This window comes from Lepus europaeus, chromosome 13 (assembly GCF_033115175.1).
Source record: "Lepus europaeus isolate LE1 chromosome 13, mLepTim1.pri, whole genome shotgun sequence".
NCBI classification, from domain to species: Eukaryota; Metazoa; Chordata; class Mammalia; order Lagomorpha; family Leporidae; genus Lepus; species Lepus europaeus.
Window position 1 is genome coordinate 100362100 of NC_084839.1, and position 23438 is coordinate 100385537.

Sequence of the window (23438 nt, forward strand, 5' to 3'; positions counted from 1 at the left end):
CTTCTCCCTACAACCTGATACACAACTTGGGTAAACTGTGTCTCTCTAATTCTAGGTTGCAGATCTCCCATAAGCTGCGCCTGCTGCACTCAGCATACAGAAAACCCGCATATACCGAATACCTATGCCCAGGCTACCGAAATCTTAGAAACAGCTTCTCTCTACATTCAACATACGGAACTCCTGGATACTGGATGTCTCTGCACTTAGGTTATGGAACTCCCGTAAGCTGCATCTCTTACACGCAGCTTACTGAAAACCCGCATAGAGCGAATGCCTCATTCCAGGCTACCGAACTCCAGTAAATAGCTGCTCTCTACACCAAGGATAGAGAACTCCGGTGAACTGCTTCTCTCTACATCCAGGAAGCAGAGCTCCCCATAAGCGGCATCTCCTACACTCAGGATACAGAAATCCCAGTTACTGCATATGCCTATGCCAGGCTACAGAAGTCTTGGAAAGAGTTTCTCTCTACGCCCCTATATAGAACTCTGGTAAACTGTGTCTCACTACATTCAAGATACAGAACTCGCATAAGCTGCGTCTGCCACACGCAGCATAGAGAAAACCCGCATATAGCGAATACCTGCTCATAGGCTACAGAATGCTTGGAAACAGCTTCTCCCTACACTCTGATACAGAACTTGGGTAAACTGTGTCTCTCTAATTCTAGGTTACAGATCTCCCAGAAGCTGCGTCGGCTACACTCAGGCAACAGGAATCCCATATACAGCGTATGCCTGCTCTCAGACTACAGAACTCTTGGAAACAGCTTCTCTCTACATTCAACATACAGAACTACTGGAAACTGCATCTCTCTACACTTAGATTACAGAACTCCCGAAAGCTGCATCTGCTACACTCAGCATCCAGAATACCCACACAAAGCGAATGCCTAATTCCAGGATACGCAACTCCTGTAAACAGCTCCTCTCTACGCCAAGGATAGCGAACTCCGGTAAACTGCTTCTCTCTACATCCAGGTAGCAGAGCTCCCATAAGTGGCGTCTCCTACACTCAGGATACAGAAATCCCAATTCCTGCATATGCCTCTTGCTAGGCTCCAGAACTCTTGGAAACAGTTTCTCTCTACACGCATATACAGAACTCTGGTAAACAGTGTCTCACGACATGCACGAGACAGAACGCCCATAAGCTGCGTGTGCTACACTCAGCATACAGAAAACCCGCGTATAGCGAATACCTGCTCATAGGCTACAGAACTCTTGGAAGCAGCTTCTCTCTACACCAAGGATAGAGAACTCTTGGAAACTGCTTCTCTTTCCAGCCAGGTTACTGAGCTCCTGTAAGCTGCATCTGCTACACTTAGGGTACAGAAATCCCATACATTGCCTATGCCTATTGCCAGGCTCCAGAACTCTTGGAAACAGCTTCTCCCTACAACCTGATACACAACTTGGGTAAACTGTGTCTCTCTAATTCTAGGTTGCAGATCTCCCAGAAGCTGCGCCTGCTGCACTCAGCATACAGAAAACCCGCATATACCGAATACCTATGCCCAGGCTACCGAAATCTTAGAAACAGCTTCTCTCTACATTCAACATACGGAACTCCTGGATACTGGATGTCTCTGCACTTAGGTTATGGAACTCCCGTAAGCTGCATCTCTTACACGCAGCTTACTGAAAACCCGCATAGAGCGAATGCCTCATTCCAGGCTACCGAACTCCAGTAAATAGCTGCTCTCTACACCAAGGATAGAGAACTCCGGTGAATTGCTTCTCTCTACATCCAGGTAGCAGAGCTCCCATAAGCGGCATCTCCTACACTCAGGATACAGAAATCCCAGTTACTGCATATGCCTATGCCAGGCTACAGAACTCTTGGAAAGAGTTTCTCTCTACGCCCCTATACAGAACTCTGGTAAACTGTGTCTCACTACATTCAAGATACAGAACTCGCATAAGCTGCGTCTGCCACACGCAGCATAGAGAAAACCCGCATATAGCGAATACCTGCTCATAGGTTACAGAATGCTTGGAAACAGCTTCTCCCTACACTCTGATACAGAACTTGGGTAAACTGTGTCTCTCTAATTCTAGGTTACAGATCTCCCAGAAGCTGCGTCGGCTACACTCAGGCAACAGGAATCCCATATACAGCGTATGCCTGCTCTCAGACTACAGAACTCTTGGAAACAGCTTCTCTCTACATGCAACATACAGAACTACTGGAAACTGCATCTCTCTACACTTAGATTACAGAACTCCCGAAAGCTGCATCTGCTACACTCAGCATCCAGAATACCCACACAAAGCGAATGCCTAATTCCAGGATACGCAACTCCTGTAAACAGCTCCTCTCTACGCCAAGGATAGCGAACTCCGGTAAACTGCTTCTCTCTACATCCAGGTAGCAGAGCTCCCATAAGTGGCGTCTCCTACACTCAGGATACAGAAATCCCAATTCCTGCATATGCCTCTTGCTAGGCTCCAGAACTCTTGGAAACAGTTTCTCTCTACACGCATATACAGAACTCTGGTAAACAGTGTCTCACGACATGCACGAGACAGAACGCCCATAAGCTGCGTGTGCTACACTCAGCATACAGAAAACCCGCGTATAGCGAATACCTGCTCATAGGCTACAGAACTCTTGGAAACAGCTTCTCCCTACAACCTGATACACAACTTGGGTAAACTGTGTCTCTCTAATTCTAGGTTGCAGATCTCCCAGAAGCTGCGCCTGCTGCACTCAGCATACAGAAAACCCGCATATACCGAATACCTATGCCCAGGCTACCGAAATCTTAGAAACAGCTTCTCTCTACATTCAACATACGGAACTCCTGGATACTGGATGTCTCTGCACTTAGGTTATGGAACTCCCGTAAGCTGCATCTCTTACACGCAGCTTACTGAAAACCCGCATAGAGCGAATGCCTCATTCCAGGCTACCGAACTCCAGTAAATAGCTGCTCTCTACACCAAGGATAGAGAACTCCGGTGAACTGCTTCTCTCTACATCCAGGAAGCAGAGCTCCCCATAAGCGGCATCTCCTACACTCAGGATACAGAAATCCCAGTTACTGCATATGCCTATGCCAGGCTACAGAAGTCTTGGAAAGAGTTTCTCTCTACGCCCCTATATAGAACTCTGGTAAACTGTGTCTCACTACATTCAAGATACAGAACTCGCATAAGCTGCGTCTGCCACACGCAGCATAGAGAAAACCCGCATATAGCGAATACCTGCTCATAGGCTACAGAATGCTTGGAAACAGCTTCTCCCTACACTCTGATACAGAACTTGGGTAAACTGTGTCTCTCTAATTCTAGGTTACAGATCTCCCAGAAGCTGCGTCGGCTACACTCAGGCAACAGGAATCCCATATACAGCGTATGCCTGCTCTCAGACTACAGAACTCTTGGAAACAGCTTCTCTCTACATTCAACATACAGAACTACTGGAAACTGCATCTCTCTACACTTAGATTACAGAACTCCCGAAAGCTGCATCTGCTACACTCAGCATCCAGAATACCCACACAAAGCGAATGCCTAATTCCAGGATACGCAACTCCTGTAAACAGCTCCTCTCTACGCCAAGGATAGCGAACTCCGGTAAACTGCTTCTCTCTACATCCAGGTAGCAGAGCTCCCATAAGTGGCGTCTCCTACACTCAGGATACAGAAATCCCAATTCCTGCATATGCCTCTTGCTAGGCTCCAGAACTCTTGGAAACAGTTTCTCTCTACACGCATATACAGAACTCTGGTAAACAGTGTCTCACGACATGCACGAGACAGAACGCCCATAAGCTGCGTGTGCTACACTCAGCATACAGAAAACCCGCGTATAGCGAATACCTGCTCATAGGCTACAGAACTCTTGGAAGCAGCTTCTCTCTACACCAAGGATAGAGAACTCTTGGAAACTGCTTCTCTTTCCAGCCAGGTTACTGAGCTCCTGTAAGCTGCATCTGCTACACTTAGGGTACAGAAATCCCATACATTGCCTATGCCTATTGCCAGGCTCCAGAACTCTTGGAAACAGCTTCTCCCTACAACCTGATACACAACTTGGGTAAACTGTGTCTCTCTAATTCTAGGTTGCAGATCTCCCATAAGCTGCGCCTGCTGCACTCAGCATACAGAAAACCCGCATATACCGAATACCTATGCCCAGGCTACCGAAATCTTAGAAACAGCTTCTCTCTACATTCAACATACGGAACTCCTGGATACTGGATGTCTCTGCACTTAGGTTATGGAACTCCCGTAAGCTGCATCTCTTACACGCAGCTTACTGAAAACCCGCATAGAGCGAATGCCTCATTCCAGGCTACCGAACTCCAGTAAATAGCTGCTCTCTACACCAAGGATAGAGAACTCCGGTGAATTGCTTCTCTCTACATCCAAGTAGCAGAGCTCCCATAAGCGGCATCTCCTACACTCAGGATACAGAAATCCCAGTTACTGCATATGCCTATGCCAGGCTACAGAACTCTTGGAAAGAGTTTCTCTCTACGCCCCTATACAGAACTCTGGTAAACTGTGTCTCACTACATTCAAGATACAGAACTCGCATAAGCTGCGTCTGCCACACGCAGCATAGAGAAAACCCGCATATAGCGAATACCTGCTCATAGGTTACAGAATGCTTGGAAACAGCTTCTCCCTACACTCTGATACAGAACTTGGGTAAACTGTGTCTCTCTAATTCTAGGTTACAGATCTCCCAGAAGCTGCGTCGGCTACACTCAGGCAACAGGAATCCCATATACAGCGTATGCCTGCTCTCAGACTACAGAACTCTTGGAAACAGCTTCTCTCTACATGCAACATACAGAACTACTGGAAACTGCATCTCTCTACACTTAGATTACAGAACTCCCGAAAGCTGCATCTGCTACACTCAGCATCCAGAATACCCACACAAAGCGAATGCCTAATTCCAGGATACGCAACTCCTGTAAACAGCTCCTCTCTACGCCAAGGATAGCGAACTCCGGTAAACTGCTTCTCTCTACATCCAGGTAGCAGAGCTCCCATAAGTGGCGTCTCCTACACTCAGGATACAGAAATCCCAATTCCTGCATATGCCTCTTGCTAGGCTCCAGAACTCTTGGAAACAGTTTCTCTCTACACGCATATACAGAACTCTGGTAAACAGTGTCTCACGACATGCACGAGACAGAACGCCCATAAGCTGCGTGTGCTACACTCAGCATACAGAAAACCCGCGTATAGCGAATACCTGCTCATAGGCTACAGAACTCTTGGAAACAGCTTCTCCCTACAACCTGATACACAACTTGGGTAAACTGTGTCTCTCTAATTCTAGGTTGCAGATCTCCCATAAGCTGCGCCTGCTGCACTCAGCATACAGAAAACCCGCATATACCGAATACCTATGCCCAGGCTACCGAAATCTTAGAAACAGCTTCTCTCTACATTCAACATACGGAACTCCTGGATACTGGATGTCTCTGCACTTAGGTTATGGAACTCCCGTAAGCTGCATCTCTTACACGCAGCTTACTGAAAACCCGCATAGAGCGAATGCCTCATTCCAGGCTACCGAACTCCAGTAAATAGCTGCTCTCTACACCAAGGATAGAGAACTCCGGTGAACTGCTTCTCTCTACATCCAGGTAGCAGAGCTCCCCATAAGCGGCATCTCCTACACTCAGGATACAGAAATCCCAGTTACTGCATATGCCTATGCCAGGCTACAGAAGTCTTGGAAAGAGTTTCTCTCTACGCCCCTATATAGAACTCTGGTAAACTGTGTCTCACTACATTCAAGATACAGAACTCGCATAAGCTGCGTCTGCCACACGCAGCATACAGAAAACCCGCATATAGCGAATACCTGCTCATAGGCTACAGAATGCTTGGAAACAGCTTCTCCCTACACTCTGATACAGAACTTGGGTAAACTGTGTCTCTCTAATTCTAGGTTACAGATCTCCCAGAAGCTGCGTCGGCTACACTCAGCCAACAGGAATCCCATATACAGCGTATGCCTGCTCTCAGACTACAGAACTCTTGGAAACAGCTTCTCTCTACATTCAACATACAGAACTACTGGAAACTGCATCTCTCTACACTTAGATTACAGAACTCCCGAAAGCTGCATCTGCTACACTCAGCATCCAGAATACCCACACATAGCGAATGCCTAATTCCAGGATACGCAACTCCTGTAAACAGCTCCTCTCTACACCAAGGATAGCGAACTCCGGTAAACTGCTTCTCTCTACATCCAGGTAGCAGAGCTCCCATAAGTGGCGTCTCCTACACTCAGGATACAGAAATCCCAATTCCTGCATATGCCTCTTGCTAGGCTCCAGAACTCTTGGAAACAGTTTCTCTCTACACGCATATACAGAACTCTGGTAAACAGTGTCTCACGACATGCACGAGACAGAACGCCCATAAGCTGCGTGTGCTACACTCAGCATACAGAAAACCCGCGTATAGCGAATACCTGCTCATAGGCTACAGAACTCTTGGAAGCAGCTTCTCTCTACACCAAGGATAGAGAACTCTTGGAAACTGCTTCTCTTTCCAGCCAGGTTACTGAGCTCCTGTAAGCTGCATCTGCTACACTTAGGGTACAGAAATCCCATACATTGCCTATGCCTATTGCCAGGCTCCAGAACTCTTGGAAACAGCTTCTCCCTACAACCTGATACACAACTTGGGTAAACTGTGTCTCTCTAATTCTAGGTTGCAGATCTCCCATAAGCTGCGCCTGCTGCACTCAGCATACAGAAAACCCGCATATACCGAATACCTATGCCCAGGCTACCGAAATCTTAGAAACAGCTTCTCTCTACATTCAACATACGGAACTCCTGGATACTGGATGTCTCTGCACTTAGGTTATGGAACTCCCGTAAGCTGCATCTCTTACACGCAGCTTACTGAAAACCCGCATAGAGCGAATGCCTCATTCCAGGCTACCGAACTCCAGTAAATAGCTGCTCTCTACACCAAGGATAGAGAACTCCGGTGAACTGCTTCTCTCTACATCCAGGTAGCAGAGCTCCCCATAAGCGGCATCTCCTACACTCAGGATACAGAAATCCCAGTTACTGCATATGCCTATGCCAGGCTACAGAAGTCTTGGAAAGAGTTTCTCTCTACGCCCCTATATAGAACTCTGGTAAACTGTGTCTCACTACATTCAAGATACAGAACTCGCATAAGCTGCGTCTGCCACACGCAGCATAGAGAAAACCCGCATATAGCGAATACCTGCTCATAGGCTACAGAATGCTTGGAAACAGCTTCTCCCTACACTCTGATACAGAACTTGGGTAAACTGTGTCTCTCTAATTCTAGGTTACAGATCTCCCAGAAGCTGCGTCGGCTACACTCAGGCAACAGGAATCCCATATACAGCGTATGCCTGCTCTCAGACTACAGAACTCTTGGAAACAGCTTCTCTCTACATTCAACATACAGAACTACTGGAAACTGCATCTCTCTACACTTAGATTACAGAACTCCCGAAAGCTGCATCTGCTACACTCAGCATCCAGAATACCCACACAAAGCGAATGCCTAATTCCAGGATACGCAACTCCTGTAAACAGCTCCTCTCTACGCCAAGAATAGCGAACTCCGGTAAACTGCTTCTCTCTACATCCAGGTAGCAGAGCTCCCATAAGTGGCGTCTCCTACACTCAGGATACAGAAATCCCAATTCCTGCATATGCCTCTTGCTAGGCTCCAGAACTCTTGGAAACAGTTTCTCTCTACACGCATATACAGAACTCTGGTAAACAGTGTCTCACGACATGCACGAGACAGAACGCCCATAAGCTGCGTGTGCTACACTCAGCATACAGAAAACCCGCGTATAGCGAATACCTGCTCATAGGCTACAGAACTCTTGGAAGCAGCTTCTCTCTACACCAAGGATAGAGAACTCTTGGAAACTGCTTCTCTTTCCAGCCAGGTTACTGAGCTCCTGTAAGCTGCATCTGCTACACTTAGGGTACAGAAATCCCATACATTGCCTATGCCTATTGCCAGGCTCCAGAACTCTTGGAAACAGCTTCTCCCTACAACCTGATACACAACTTGGGTAAACTGTGTCTCTCTAATTCTAGGTTGCAGATCTCCCATAAGCTGCGCCTGCTGCACTCAGCATACAGAAAACCCGCATATACCGAATACCTATGCCCAGGCTACCGAAATCTTAGAAACAGCTTCTCTCTACATTCAACATACGGAACTCCTGGATACTGGATGTCTCTGCACTTAGGTTATGGAACTCCCGTAAGCTGCATCTCTTACACGCAGCTTACTGAAAACCCGCATAGAGCGAATGCCTCATTCCAGGCTACCGAACTCCAGTAAATAGCTGCTCTCTACACCAAGGATAGAGAACTCCGGTGAATTGCTTCTCTCTACATCCAGGTAGCAGAGCTCCCATAAGCGGCATCTCCTACACTCAGGATACAGAAATCCCAGTTACTGCATATGCCTATGCCAGGCTACAGAACTCTTGGAAAGAGTTTCTCTCTACGCCCCTATACAGAACTCTGGTAAACTGTGTCTCACTACATTCAAGATACAGAACTCGCATAAGCTGCGTCTGCCACACGCAGCATAGAGAAAACCCGCATATAGCGAATACCTGCTCATAGGTTACAGAATGCTTGGAAACAGCTTCTCCCTACACTCTGATACAGAACTTGGGTAAACTGTGTCTCTCTAATTCTAGGTTACAGATCTCCCAGAAGCTGCGTCGGCTACACTCAGGCAACAGGAATCCCATATACAGCGTATGCCTGCTCTCAGACTACAGAACTCTTGGAAACAGCTTCTCTCTACATGCAACATACAGAACTACTGGAAACTGCATCTCTCTACACTTAGATTACAGAACTCCCGAAAGCTGCATCTGCTACACTCAGCATCCAGAATACCCACACAAAGCGAATGCCTAATTCCAGGATACGCAACTCCTGTAAACAGCTCCTCTCTACGCCAAGGATAGCGAACTCCGGTAAACTGCTTCTCTCTACATCCAGGTAGCAGAGCTCCCATAAGTGGCGTCTCCTACACTCAGGATACAGAAATCCCAATTACTGCATATGCCTCTTGCTAGGCTCCAGAACTCTTGGAAACAGTTTCTCTCTACACGCATATACAGAACTCTGGTAAACAGTGTCTCACGACATGCACGAGACAGAACGCCCATAAGCTGCGTGTGCTACACTCAGCATACAGAAAACCCGCGTATAGCGAATACCTGATCATAGGCTACAGAACTCTTGGAAACAGCTTCTCCCTACAACCTGATACACAACTTGGGTAAACTGTGTCTCTCTAATTCTAGGTTGCAGATCTCCCAGAAGCTGCACCTGCTGCACTCAGCATACAGAAAACCCGCATATACCGAATACCTATGCCCAGGCTACCGAAATCTTAGAAACAGCTTCTCTCTACATTCAACATACGGAACTCCTGGATACTGGATGTCTCTGCACTTAGGTTATGGAACTCCCGTAAGCTGCATCTCTTACACGCAGCTTACTGAAAACCCGCATAGAGCGAATGCCTCATTCCAGGCTACCGAACTCCAGTAAATAGCTGCTCTCTACACCAAGGATAGAGAACTCCGGTGAACTGCTTCTCTCTACATCCAGGAAGCAGAGCTCCCCATAAGCGGCATCTCCTACACTCAGGATACAGAAATCCCAGTTACTGCATATGCCTATGCCAGGCTACAGAAGTCTTGGAAAGAGTTTCTCTCTACGCCCCTATATAGAACTCTGGTAAACTGTGTCTCACTACATTCAAGATACAGAACTCGCATAAGCTGCGTCTGCCACACGCAGCATAGAGAAAACCCGCATATAGCGAATACCTGCTCATAGGCTACAGAATGCTTGGAAACAGCTTCTCCCTACACTCTGATACAGAACTTGGGTAAACTGTGTCTCTCTAATTCTAGGTTACAGATCTCCCAGAAGCTGCGTCGGCTACACTCAGCCAACAGGAATCCCATATACAGCGTATGCCTGCTCTCAGACTACAGAACTCTTGGAAACAGCTTCTCTCTACATTCAACATACAGAACTACTGGAAACTGCATCTCTCTACACTTAGATTACAGAACTCCCGAAAGCTGCATCTGCTACACTCAGCATCCAGAATACCCACACATAGCGAATGCCTAATTCCAGGATACGCAACTCCTGTAAACAGCTCCTCTCTACGCCAAGGATAGCGAACTCCGGTAAACTGCTTCTCTCTACATCCAGGTAGCAGAGCTCCCATAAGTGGCGTCTCCTACACTCAGGATACAGAAATCCCAATTCCTGCATATGCCTCTTGCTAGGCTCCAGAACTCTTGGAAACAGTTTCTCTCTACACGCATATACAGAACTCTGGTAAACAGTGTCTCACGACATGCACGAGACAGAACGCCCATAAGCTGCGTGTGCTACACTCAGCATACAGAAAACCCGCGTATAGCGAATACCTGCTCATAGGCTACAGAACTCTTGGAAGCAGCTTCTCTCTACACCAAGGATAGAGAACTCTTGGAAACTGCTTCTCTTTCCAGCCAGGTTACTGAGCTCCTGTAAGCTGCATCTGCTACACTTAGGGTACAGAAATCCCATACATTGCCTATGCCTATTGCCAGGCTCCAGAACTCTTGGAAACAGCTTCTCCCTACAACCTGATACACAACTTGGGTAAACTGTGTCTCTCTAATTCTAGGTTGCAGATCTCCCATAAGCTGCGCCTGCTGCACTCAGCATACAGAAAACCCGCATATACCGAATACCTATGCCCAGGCTACCGAAATCTTAGAAACAGCTTCTCTCTACATTCAACATACGGAACTCCTGGATACTGGATGTCTCTGCACTTAGGTTATGGAACTCCCGTAAGCTGCATCTCTTACACGCAGCTTACTGAAAACCCGCATAGAGCGAATGCCTCATTCCAGGCTACCGAACTCCAGTAAATAGCTGCTCTCTACACCAAGGATAGAGAACTCCGGTGAACTGCTTCTCTCTACATCCAGGTAGCAGAGCTCCCCATAAGCGGCATCTCCTACACTCAGGATACAGAAATCCCAGTTACTGCATATGCCTATGCCAGGCTACAGAAGTCTTGGAAAGAGTTTCTCTCTACGCCCCTATATAGAACTCTGGTAAACTGTGTCTCACTACATTCAAGATACAGAACTCGCATAAGCTGCGTCTGCCACACGCAGCATAGAGAAAACCCGCATATAGCGAATACCTGCTCATAGGCTACAGAATGCTTGGAAACAGCTTCTCCCTACACTCTGATACAGAACTTGGGTAAACTGTGTCTCTCTAATTCTAGGTTACAGATCTCCCAGAAGCTGCGTCGGCTACACTCAGGCAACAGGAATCCCATATACAGCGTATGCCTGCTCTCAGACTACAGAACTCTTGGAAACAGCTTCTCTCTACATTCAACATACAGAACTACTGGAAACTGCATCTCTCTACACTTAGATTACAGAACTCCCGAAAGCTGCATCTGCTACACTCAGCATCCAGAATACCCACACAAAGCGAATGCCTAATTCCAGGATACGCAACTCCTGTAAACAGCTCCTCTCTACGCCAAGAATAGCGAACTCCGGTAAACTGCTTCTCTCTACATCCAGGTAGCAGAGCTCCCATAAGTGGCGTCTCCTACACTCAGGATACAGAAATCCCAATTCCTGCATATGCCTCTTGCTAGGCTCCAGAACTCTTGGAAACAGTTTCTCTCTACACGCATATACAGAACTCTGGTAAACAGTGTCTCACGACATGCACGAGACAGAACGCCCATAAGCTGCGTGTGCTACACTCAGCATACAGAAAACCCGCGTATAGCGAATACCTGCTCATAGGCTACAGAACTCTTGGAAGCAGCTTCTCTCTACACCAAGGATAGAGAACTCTTGGAAACTGCTTCTCTTTCCAGCCAGGTTACTGAGCTCCTGTAAGCTGCATCTGCTACACTTAGGGTACAGAAATCCCATACATTGCCTATGCCTATTGCCAGGCTCCAGAACTCTTGGAAACAGCTTCTCCCTACAACCTGATACACAACTTGGGTAAACTGTGTCTCTCTAATTCTAGGTTGCAGATCTCCCATAAGCTGCGCCTGCTGCACTCAGCATACAGAAAACCCGCATATACCGAATACCTATGCCCAGGCTACCGAAATCTTAGAAACAGCTTCTCTCTACATTCAACATACGGAACTCCTGGATACTGGATGTCTCTGCACTTAGGTTATGGAACTCCCGTAAGCTGCATCTCTTACACGCAGCTTACTGAAAACCCGCATAGAGCGAATGCCTCATTCCAGGCTACCGAACTCCAGTAAATAGCTGCTCTCTACACCAAGGATAGAGAACTCCGGTGAATTGCTTCTCTCTACATCCAGGTAGCAGAGCTCCCATAAGCGGCATCTCCTACACTCAGGATACAGAAATCCCAGTTACTGCATATGCCTATGCCAGGCTACAGAACTCTTGGAAAGAGTTTCTCTCTACGCCCCTATACAGAACTCTGGTAAACTGTGTCTCACTACATTCAAGATACAGAACTCGCATAAGCTGCGTCTGCCACACGCAGCATAGAGAAAACCCGCATATAGCGAATACCTGCTCATAGGTTACAGAATGCTTGGAAACAGCTTCTCCCTACACTCTGATACAGAACTTGGGTAAACTGTGTCTCTCTAATTCTAGGTTACAGATCTCCCAGAAGCTGCGTCGGCTACACTCAGGCAACAGGAATCCCATATACAGCGTATGCCTGCTCTCAGACTACAGAACTCTTGGAAACAGCTTCTCTCTACATGCAACATACAGAACTACTGGAAACTGCATCTCTCTACACTTAGATTACAGAACTCCCGAAAGCTGCATCTGCTACACTCAGCATCCAGAATACCCACACAAAGCGAATGCCTAATTCCAGGATACGCAACTCCTGTAAACAGCTCCTCTCTACGCCAAGGATAGCGAACTCCGGTAAACTGCTTCTCTCTACATCCAGGTAGCAGAGCTCCCATAAGTGGCGTCTCCTACACTCAGGATACAGAAATCCCAATTACTGCATATGCCTCTTGCTAGGCTCCAGAACTCTTGGAAACAGTTTCTCTCTACACGCATATACAGAACTCTGGTAAACAGTGTCTCACGACATGCACGAGACAGAACGCCCATAAGCTGCGTGTGCTACACTCAGCATACAGAAAACCCGCGTATAGCGAATACCTGATCATAGGCTACAGAACTCTTGGAAACAGCTTCTCCCTACAACCTGATACACAACTTGGGTAAACTGTGTCTCTCTAATTCTAGGTTGCAGATCTCCCAGAAGCTGCACCTGCTGCACTCAGCATACAGAAAACCCGCATATACCGAATACCTATGCCCAGGCTACCGAAATCTTAGAAACAGCTTCTCTCTACATTCAACATACGGAACTCCTGGATACTGGATGTCTCTGCACTTAGGTTATGGAACTCCCGTAAGCTGCATCTCTTACACGCAGCTTACTGAAAACCCGCATAGAGCGAATGCCTCATTCCAGGCTACCGAACTCCAGTAAATAGCTGCTCTCTACACCAAGGATAGAGAACTCCGGTGAACTGCTTCTCTCTACATCCAGGAAGCAGAGCTCCCCATAAGCGGCATCTCCTACACTCAGGATACAGAAATCCCAGTTACTGCATATGCCTATGCCAGGCTACAGAAGTCTTGGAAAGAGTTTCTCTCTACGCCCCTATATAGAACTCTGGTAAACTGTGTCTCACTACATTCAAGATACAGAACTCGCATAAGCTGCGTCTGCCACACGCAGCATAGAGAAAACCCGCATATAGCGAATACCTGCTCATAGGCTACAGAATGCTTGGAAACAGCTTCTCCCTACACTCTGATACAGAACTTGGGTAAACTGTGTCTCTCTAATTCTAGGTTACAGATCTCCCAGAAGCTGCGTCGGCTACACTCAGGCAACAGGAATCCCATATACAGCGTATGCCTGCTCTCAGACTACAGAACTCTTGGAAACAGCTTCTCTCTACATTCAACATACAGAACTACTGGAAACTGCATCTCTCTACACTTAGATTACAGAACTCCCGAAAGCTGCATCTGCTACACTCAGCATCCAGAATACCCACACAAAGCGAATGCCTAATTCCAGGATACGCAACTCCTGTAAACAGCTCCTCTCTACGCCAAGGATAGCGAACTCTGGTAAACTGCTTCTCTCTACATCCAGGTAGCAGAGCTCCCATAAGTGGCGTCTCCTACACTCAGGATACAGAAATCCCAATTCCTGCATATGCCTCTTGCTAGGCTCCAGAACTCTTGGAAACAGTTTCTCTCTACACGCATATACAGAACTCTGGTAAACAGTGTCTCACGACATGCACGAGACAGAACGCCCATAAGCTGCGTGTGCTACACTCAGCATACAGAAAACCCGTGTATAGCGAATACCTGCTCATAGGCTACAGAACTCTTGGAAGCAGCTTCTCTCTACACCAAGGATAGAGAACTCTTGGAAACTGCTTCTCTTTCCAGCCAGGTTACTGAGCTCCTGTAAGCTGCATCTGCTACACTTAGGGTACAGAAATCCCATACATTGCCTATGCCTATTGCCAGGCTCCAGAACTCTTGGAAACAGCTTCTCCCTACAACCTGATACACAACTTGGGTAAACTGTGTCTCTCTAATTCTAGGTTGCAGATCTCCCATAAGCTGCGCCTGCTGCACTCAGCATACAGAAAACCCGCATATACCGAATACCTATGCCCAGGCTACCGAAATCTTAGAAACAGCTTCTCTCTACATTCAACATACGGAACTCCTGGATACTGGATGTCTCTGCACTTAGGTTATGGAACTCCCGTAAGCTGCATCTCTTACACGCAGCTTACTGAAAACCCGCATAGAGCGAATGCCTCATTCCAGGCTACCGAACTCCAGTAAATAGCTGCTCTCTACACCAAGGATAGAGAACTCCGGTGAATTGCTTCTCTCTACATCCAGGTAGCAGAGCTCCCATAAGCGGCATCTCCTACACTCAGGATACAGAAATCCCAGTTACTGCATATGCCTATGCCAGGCTACAGAACTCTTGGAAAGAGTTTCTCTCTACGCCCCTATACAGAACTCTGGTAAACTGTGTCTCACTACATTCAAGATACAGAACTCGCATAAGCTGCGTCTGCCACACGCAGCATAGAGAAAACCCGCATATAGCGAATACCTGCTCATAGGTTACAGAATGCTTGGAAACAGCTTCTCCCTACACTCTGATACAGAACTTGGGTAAACTGTGTCTCTCTAATTCTAGGTTACAGATCTCCCAGAAGCTGCGTCGGCTACACTCAGGCAACAGGAATCCCATATACAGCGTATGCCTGCTCTCAGACTACAGAACTCTTGGAAACAGCTTCTCTCTACATGCAACATACAGAACTACTGGAAACTGCATCTCTCTACACTTAGATTACAGAACTCCCGAAAGCTGCATCTGCTACACTCAGCATCCAGAATACCCACACAAAGCGAATGCCTAATTCCAGGATACGCAACTCCTGTAAACAGCTCCTCTCTACGCCAAGGATAGCGAACTCCGGTAAACTGCTTCTCTCTACATCCAGGTAGCAGAGCTCCCATAAGTGGCGTCTCCTACACTCAGGATACAGAAATCCCAATTACTGCATATGCCTCTTGCTAGGCTCCAGAACTCTTGGAAACAGTTTCTCTCTACACGCATATACAGAACTCTGGTAAACAGTGTCTCACGACATGCACGAGACAGAACGCCCATAAGCTGCGTGTGCTACACTCAGCATACAGAAAACCCGCGTATAGCGAATACCTGATCATAGGCTACAGAACTCTTGGAAACAGCTTCTCCCTACAACCTGATACACAACTTGGGTAAACTGTGTCTCTCTAATTCTAGGTTGCAGATCTCCCAGAAGCTGCACCTGCTGCACTCAGCATACAGAAAACCCGCATATACCGAATACCTATGCCCAGGCTACCGAAATCTTAGAAACAGCTTCTCTCTACATTCAACATACGGAACTCCTGGATACTGGATGTCTCTGCACTTAGGTTATGGAACTCCCGTAAGCTGCATCTCTTACACGCAGCTTACTGAAAACCCGCATAGAGCGAATGCCTCATTCCAGGCTACCGAACTCCAGTAAATAGCTGCTCTCTACACCAAGGATAGAGAACTCCGGTGAACTGCTTCTCTCTACATCCAGGAAGCAGAGCTCCCCATAAGCGGCATCTCCTACACTCAGGATACAGAAATCCCAGTTACTGCATATGCCTATGCCAGGCTACAGAAGTCTTGGAAAGAGTTTCTCTCTACGCCCCTATATAGAACTCTGGTAAACTGTGTCTCACTACATTCAAGATACAGAACTCGCATAAGCTGCGTCTGCCACACGCAGCATAGAGAAAACCCGCATATAGCGAATACCTGCTCATAGGCTACAGAATGCTTGGAAACAGCTTCTCCCTACACTCTGATACAGAACTTGGGTAAACTGTGTCTCTCTAATTCTAGGTTACAGATCTCCCAGAAGCTGCGTCGGCTACACTCAGGCAACAGGAATCCCATATACAGCGTATGCCTGCTCTCAGACTACAGAACTCTTGGAAACAGCTTCTCTCTACATTCAACATACAGAACTACTGGAAACTGCATCTCTCTACACTTAGATTACAGAACTCCCGAAAGCTGCATCTGCTACACTCAGCATCCAGAATACCCACACAAAGCGAATGCCTAATTCCAGGATACGCAACTCCTGTAAACAGCTCCTCTCTACGCCAAGGATAGCGAACTCTGGTAAACTGCTTCTCTCTACATCCAGGTAGCAGAGCTCCCATAAGTGGCGTCTCCTACACTCAGGATACAGAAATCCCAATTCCTGCATATGCCTCTTGCTAGGCTCCAGAACTCTTGGAAACAGTTTCTCTCTACACGCATATACAGAACTCTGGTAAACAGTGTCTCACGACATGCACGAGACAGAACGCCCATAAGCTGCGTGTGCTACACTCAGCATACAGAAAACCCGCGTATAGCGAATACCTGCTCATAGGCTACAGAACTCTTGGAAGCAGCTTCTCTCTACACCAAGGATAGAGAACTCTTGGAAACTGCTTCTCTTTCCAGCCAGGTTACTGAGCTCCTGTAAGCTGCATCTGCTACACTTAGGGTACAGAAATCCCATACATTGCCTATGCCTATTGCCAGGCTCCAGAACTCTTGGAAACAGCTTCTCCCTACAACCTGATACACAACTTGGGTAAACTGTGTCTCTCTAATTCTAGGTTGCAGATCTCCCATAAGCTGCGCCTGCTGCACTCAGCATACAGAAAACCCGCATATACCGAATACCTATGCCCAGGCTACCGAAATCTTAGAAACAGCTTCTCTCTACATTCAACATACGGAACTCCTGGATACTGGATGTCTCTGCACTTAGGTTATGGAACTCCCGTAAGCTGCATCTCTTACACGCAGCTTACTGAAAACCCGCATAGAGCGAATGCCTCATTCCAGGCTACCGAACTCCAGTAAATAGCTGCTCTCTACACCAAGGATAGAGAACTCCGGTGAATTGCTTCTCTCTACATCCAAGTAGCAGAGCTCCCATAAGCGGCATCTCCTACACTCAGGATACAGAAATCCCAGTTACTGCATATGCCTATGCCAGGCTACAGAACTCTTGGAAAGAGTTTCTCTCTACGCCCCTATACAGAACTCTGGTAAACTGTGTCTCACTACATTCAAGATACAGAACTCGCATAAGCTGCGTCTGCCACACGCAGCATAGAGAAAACCCGCATATAGCGAATACCTGCTCATAGGTTACAGAATGCTTGGAAACAGCTTCTCCCTACACTCTGATACAGAACTTGGGTAAACTGTGTCTCTCTAATTCTAGGTTACAGATCTCCCAGAAGCTGCGTCGGCTACACTCAGGCAACAGGAATCCCATATACAGCGTATGCCTGCTCTCAGACTACAGAACTCTTGGAAACAGCTTCTCTCTACATTCAACATACAGAACTACTGGAAACTGCATCTCTCTACACTTAGATTACAGAACTCCCGAAAGCTGCATCTGCTACACTCAGCATCCAGAATACCCACACAAAGCGAATGCCTAATTCCAGGATATGCAACTCCTGTAAACAGCTCCTCTCTACACCAAGGATTGTGAACTCCGGTAAACTGCTTCTCTCTACATCCAGGTAGCAGAGCTCCCATAAGTGGCGTCTCCTACACTCAGGATACAGAAATCCCAATTACTGCATATGCCTCTTGCTAGGCTGCAGAACTTTTGGAAACAGTTTCTCTCTACACGCATATACAGAACTCTGGTAAACAGTGTCTCACGACATGCACGAGACAGAACGCCCATAAGCTGCGTGTGCTACACTCAGCATACAGAAAACCCGCGTATAGCGAATACCTGCTCATAGGCTACAGAACTCTTGGAAACAGCTTCTCTCTACACCAAGGATAGAGAACTCTTGGAAACTGCTTCTCTTTCCAGCCAGGTTACTGAGCTCCTGTAAGCTGCATCTGCTACACTTAGGATACAGAAATCCCATACATGGCCTATGCCTATTGCCAGGCTCCAGAACTCTTGGAAACAGCTTCTCCCTACAACCTGATACACAACTTGGGTAAACTGTGTCTCTCTAATTCTAGGTTGCAGATCTCCCATAAGCTGCGCCTGCTGCACTCAGCATACAGAAAACCCGCATATACCGAATACCTATGCCCAGGCTACCGAAATCTTAGAAACAGCTTCTCTCTACATTCAACATACGGAACTCCTGGATACTGGATGTCTCTGCACTTAGGTTATGGAACTCCCGTAAGCTGCATCTCTTACACGCAGCTTACTGAAAACCCGCATAGAGCGAATGCCTCATTCCAGGCTACCGAACTCCAGTAAATAGCTGCTCTCTACACCAAGGATAGAGAACTCCGGTGAACTGCTTCTCTCTACATCCAGGTAGCAGAGCTCCCATAAGCGGCATCTCCTACACTCAGGATACAGAAATCCCAGTTACTGCATATGCCTATGCCAGGCTACAGAACTCTTGGAAAGAGTTTCTCTCTACGCCCCTATACAGAACTCTGGTAAACTGTGTCTCACTACATTCAAGATACAGAACTCGCATAAGCTGCGTCTGCCACACGCAGCATACAGAAAACCCGCATATAGCGAATACCTGCTCATAGGCTACAGAATGCTTGGAAACAGCTTCTCCCTACACTCTGATACAGAACTTCGGTAAACTGTGTCTCTCTAATTCTAGGTTACAGATCTCCCAGAAGCTGCGTCGGCTACACTCAGCCAACAGGAATCCCATATACAGCGTATGCCTGCTCTCAGACTACAGAACTCTTGGAAACAGCTTCTCTCTACATTCAACATACAGAACTACTGGAAACTGCATCTCTCTACACTTAGATTACAGAACTCCCGAAAGCTGCATCTGCTACACTCAGCATCCAGAATACCCACACAAAGCGAATGCCTAATTCCAGGATACGCAACTCCTGTAAACAGCTCCTCTCTACGCCAAGGATAGCGAACTCCGGTAAACTGCTTCTCTCTACATCCAGGTAGCAGAGCTCCCATAAGTGGCGTCTCCTACACTCAGGATACAGAAATCCCAATTCCTGCATATGCCTCTTGCTAGGCTCCAGAACTCTTGGAAACAGTTTCTCTCTACACGCATATACAGAACTCTGGTAAACAGTGTCTCACGACATGCACGAGACAGAACGCCCATAAGCTGCGTGTGCTACACTCAGCATACAGAAAACCCGCGTATAGCGAATACCTGCTCATAGGCTACAGAACTCTTGGAAACAGCTTCTCGCTACACCAACGATAGAGAACTCTTGGAAACTGTTTCTCTTTCCAGCCAGGTTACTGAGCTCCTGTAAGCTGCATCTGCTACACTTAGGATACAGAAATCCCATACATTGCCTATGCCTATTGCCAGGCTCCAGAACTCTTGGAAACAGCTTCTCCCTACAACCTGATACACAACTTGGGTAAACTGTGTCTCTCTAATTCTAGGTTGCAGATCTCCCATAAGCTGCGCCTGCTGCACTCAGCATACAGAAAACCCGCATATACCGAATACCTATGCCCAGGCTACCGAAATCTTAGAAACAGCTTCTCTCTACATTCAACATACGGAACTCCTGGATACTGGATGTCTCTGCACTTAGGTTATGGAACTCCCGTAAGCTGCATCTCTTACACGCAGCTTACTGAAAACCCGCATAGAGCGAATGCCTCATTCCAGGCTACCGAACTCCAGTAAATAGCTGCTCTCTACACCAAGGATAGAGAACTCCGGTGAACTGCTTCTCTCTACATCCAGGTAGCAGAGCTCCCATAAGCGGCATCTCCTACACTCAGGATACAGAAATCCCAGTTACTGCATATGCCTATGCCAGGCTACAGAACTCTTGGAAAGAGTTTCTCTCTACGCCCCTATACAGAACTCTGGTAAACTGTGTCTCACTACATTCAAGATACAGAACTCGCATAAGCTGCGTCTGCCACACGCAGCATAGAGAAAACCCGCATATAGCGAATACCTGCTCATAGGCTACAGAATGCTTGGAAACAGCTTCTCCCTACACTCTGATACAGAACTTGGTAAACTGTGTCTCTCTAATTCTAGGTTACAGATCTCCCAGAAGCTGCGTCGGCTACACTCAGGCAACAGGAATCCCATATACAGCGTATGCCTGCTCTCAGAATACAGAACTCTTGGAAACAGCTTCTCTCTACATTCAACATACAGAACTACTGGAAACTGCATCTCTCTACACTTAGATTACAGAACTCCCGAAAGCTGCATCTGCTACACTCAGCATCCAGAATACCCACACAAAGCGAATGCCTAATTCCAGGATATGCAACTCCTGTAAACAGCTCCTCTCTACGCCAAGGATAGCGAACTCCGGTAAACTGCTTCTCTCTACATCCAGGTAGCAGAGCTCCCATAAGTGGCGTCTCCTACACTCAGGATACAGAAATCCCAATTCCTGCATATGCCTCTTGCTAGGCTCCAGAACTCTTGGAAACAGTTTCTCTCTACACGCATATACAGAACTCTGGTAAACAGTGTCTCACGACATGCACGAGACAGAACGCCCATAAGCTGCGTGTGCTACACTCAGCATACAGAAAACCCGCGTATAGCGAATACCTGCTCATAGGCTACAGAACTCTTGGAAACAGCTTCTCTCTACATCAAGGATAGAGAACTCTTGGAAACTGTTTCTCTTTCCAGCCAGGTTACTGAGCTCCTGTAAGCTGCATCTGCTACACTTAGGATACAGAAATCCCATACATTGCCTATGCCTATTGCCAGGCTCCAGAACTCTTGGAAACAGCTTCTCCCTACAACCTGATACACAACTTGGGTAAACTGTGTCTCTCTAATTCTAGGTTGCAGATCTCCCATAAGCTGCGCCTGCTGCACTCAGCATACAGAAAACCCGCATATACCGAATACCTATGCCCAGGCTACCGAAATCTTAGAAACAGCTTCTCTCTACATTCAACATACGGAACTCCTGGATACTGGATGTCTCTGCACTTAGGTTATGGAACTCCCGTAAGCTGCATCTCTTACACGCAGCTTACTGAAAACCCGCATAGAGCGAATGCCTCATTCCAGGCTACCGAACTCCAGTAAATAGCTGCTCTCTACACCAAGGATAGAGAACTCCGGTGAACTGCTTCTCTCTACATCCAGGTAGCAGAGCTCCCATAAGCGGCATCTCCTACACTCAGGATACAGAAATCCCAGTTACTGCATATGCCTATGCCAGGCTACAGAACTCTTGGAAAGAGTTTCTCTCTACGCCCCTATACAGAACTCTGGTAAACTGTGTCTCACTACATTCAAGATACAGAACTCGCATAAGCTGCGTCTGCCACACGCAGCATAGAGAAAACCCGCATATAGCGAATACCTGCTCATAGGCTACAGAATGCTTGGAAACAGCTTCTCCCTACACTCTGATACAGAACTTGGTAAACTGTGTCTCTCTAATTCTAGGTTACAGATCTCCCAGAAGCTGCGTCGGCTACACTCAGGCAACAGGAATCCCATATACAGCGTATGCCTGCTCTCAGACTACAGAACTCTTGGAAACAGCTTCTCTCTACATTCAACATACAGAACTACTGGAAACTGCATCTCTCTACACTTAGATTACAGAACTCCCGAAAGCTGCATCTGCTACACTCAGCATCCAGAATACCCACACAAAGCGAATGCCTAATTCCAGGATACGCAACTCCTGTAAACAGCTCCTCTCTACGCCAAGGATAGCGAACTCCGGTAAACTGCTTCTCTCTACATCCAGGTAGCAGAGCTCCCATAAGTGGCGTCTCCTACACTCAGGATACAGAAATCCCAATTCCTGCATATGCCTCTTGCTAGGCTCCAGAACTCTTGGAAACAGTTTCTCTCTACACGCATATACAGAACTCTGGTAAACAGTGTCTCACGACATGCACGAGACAGAACGCCCATAAGCTGCGTGTGCTACACTCAGCATACAGAAAACCCGCGTATAGCGAATACCTGCTCATAGGCTACAGAACTCTTGGAAACAGCTTCTCTCTACATCAAGGATAGAGAACTCTTGGAAACTGTTTCTCTTTCCAGCCAGGTTACTGAGCTCCTGTAAGCTGCATCTGCTACACTTAGGATACAGAAATCCCATACATTGCCTATGCCTATTGCCAGGCTCCAGAACTCTTGGAAACAGCTTCTCCCTACAACCTGATACACAACTTGGGTAAACTGTGTCTCTCTAATTCTAGGTTGCAGATCTCCCAGAAGCTGCGCCTGCTGCACTCAGCATACAGAAAACCCGCATATACCGAATACCTATGCCCAGGCTACCGAAATCTTAGAAACAGCTTCTCTCTACATTCAACATACGGAACTCCTGGATACTGGATGTCTCTGCACTTAGGTTATGGAACTCCCGTAAGCTGCATCTCTTACACGCAGCTTACTGAAAACCCGCATAGAGCGAATGCCTCATTCCAGGCTACCGAACTCCAGTAAATAGCTGCTCTCTACACCAAGGATAGAGAACTCCGGTGAACTGCTTCTCTCTACATCCAGGTAGCAGAGCTCCCATAAGCGGCATCTCCTACACTCAGGATACAGAAATCCCAGTTACTGCATATGCCTATGCCAGGCTACAGAACTCTTGGAAAGAGTTTCTCTCTACGCCCCTATACAGAACTCTGGTAAACTGTGTCTCACTACATTCAAGATACAGAACTCGCATAAGCTGCGTCTGCCACACGCAGCATAGAGAAAACCCGCATATA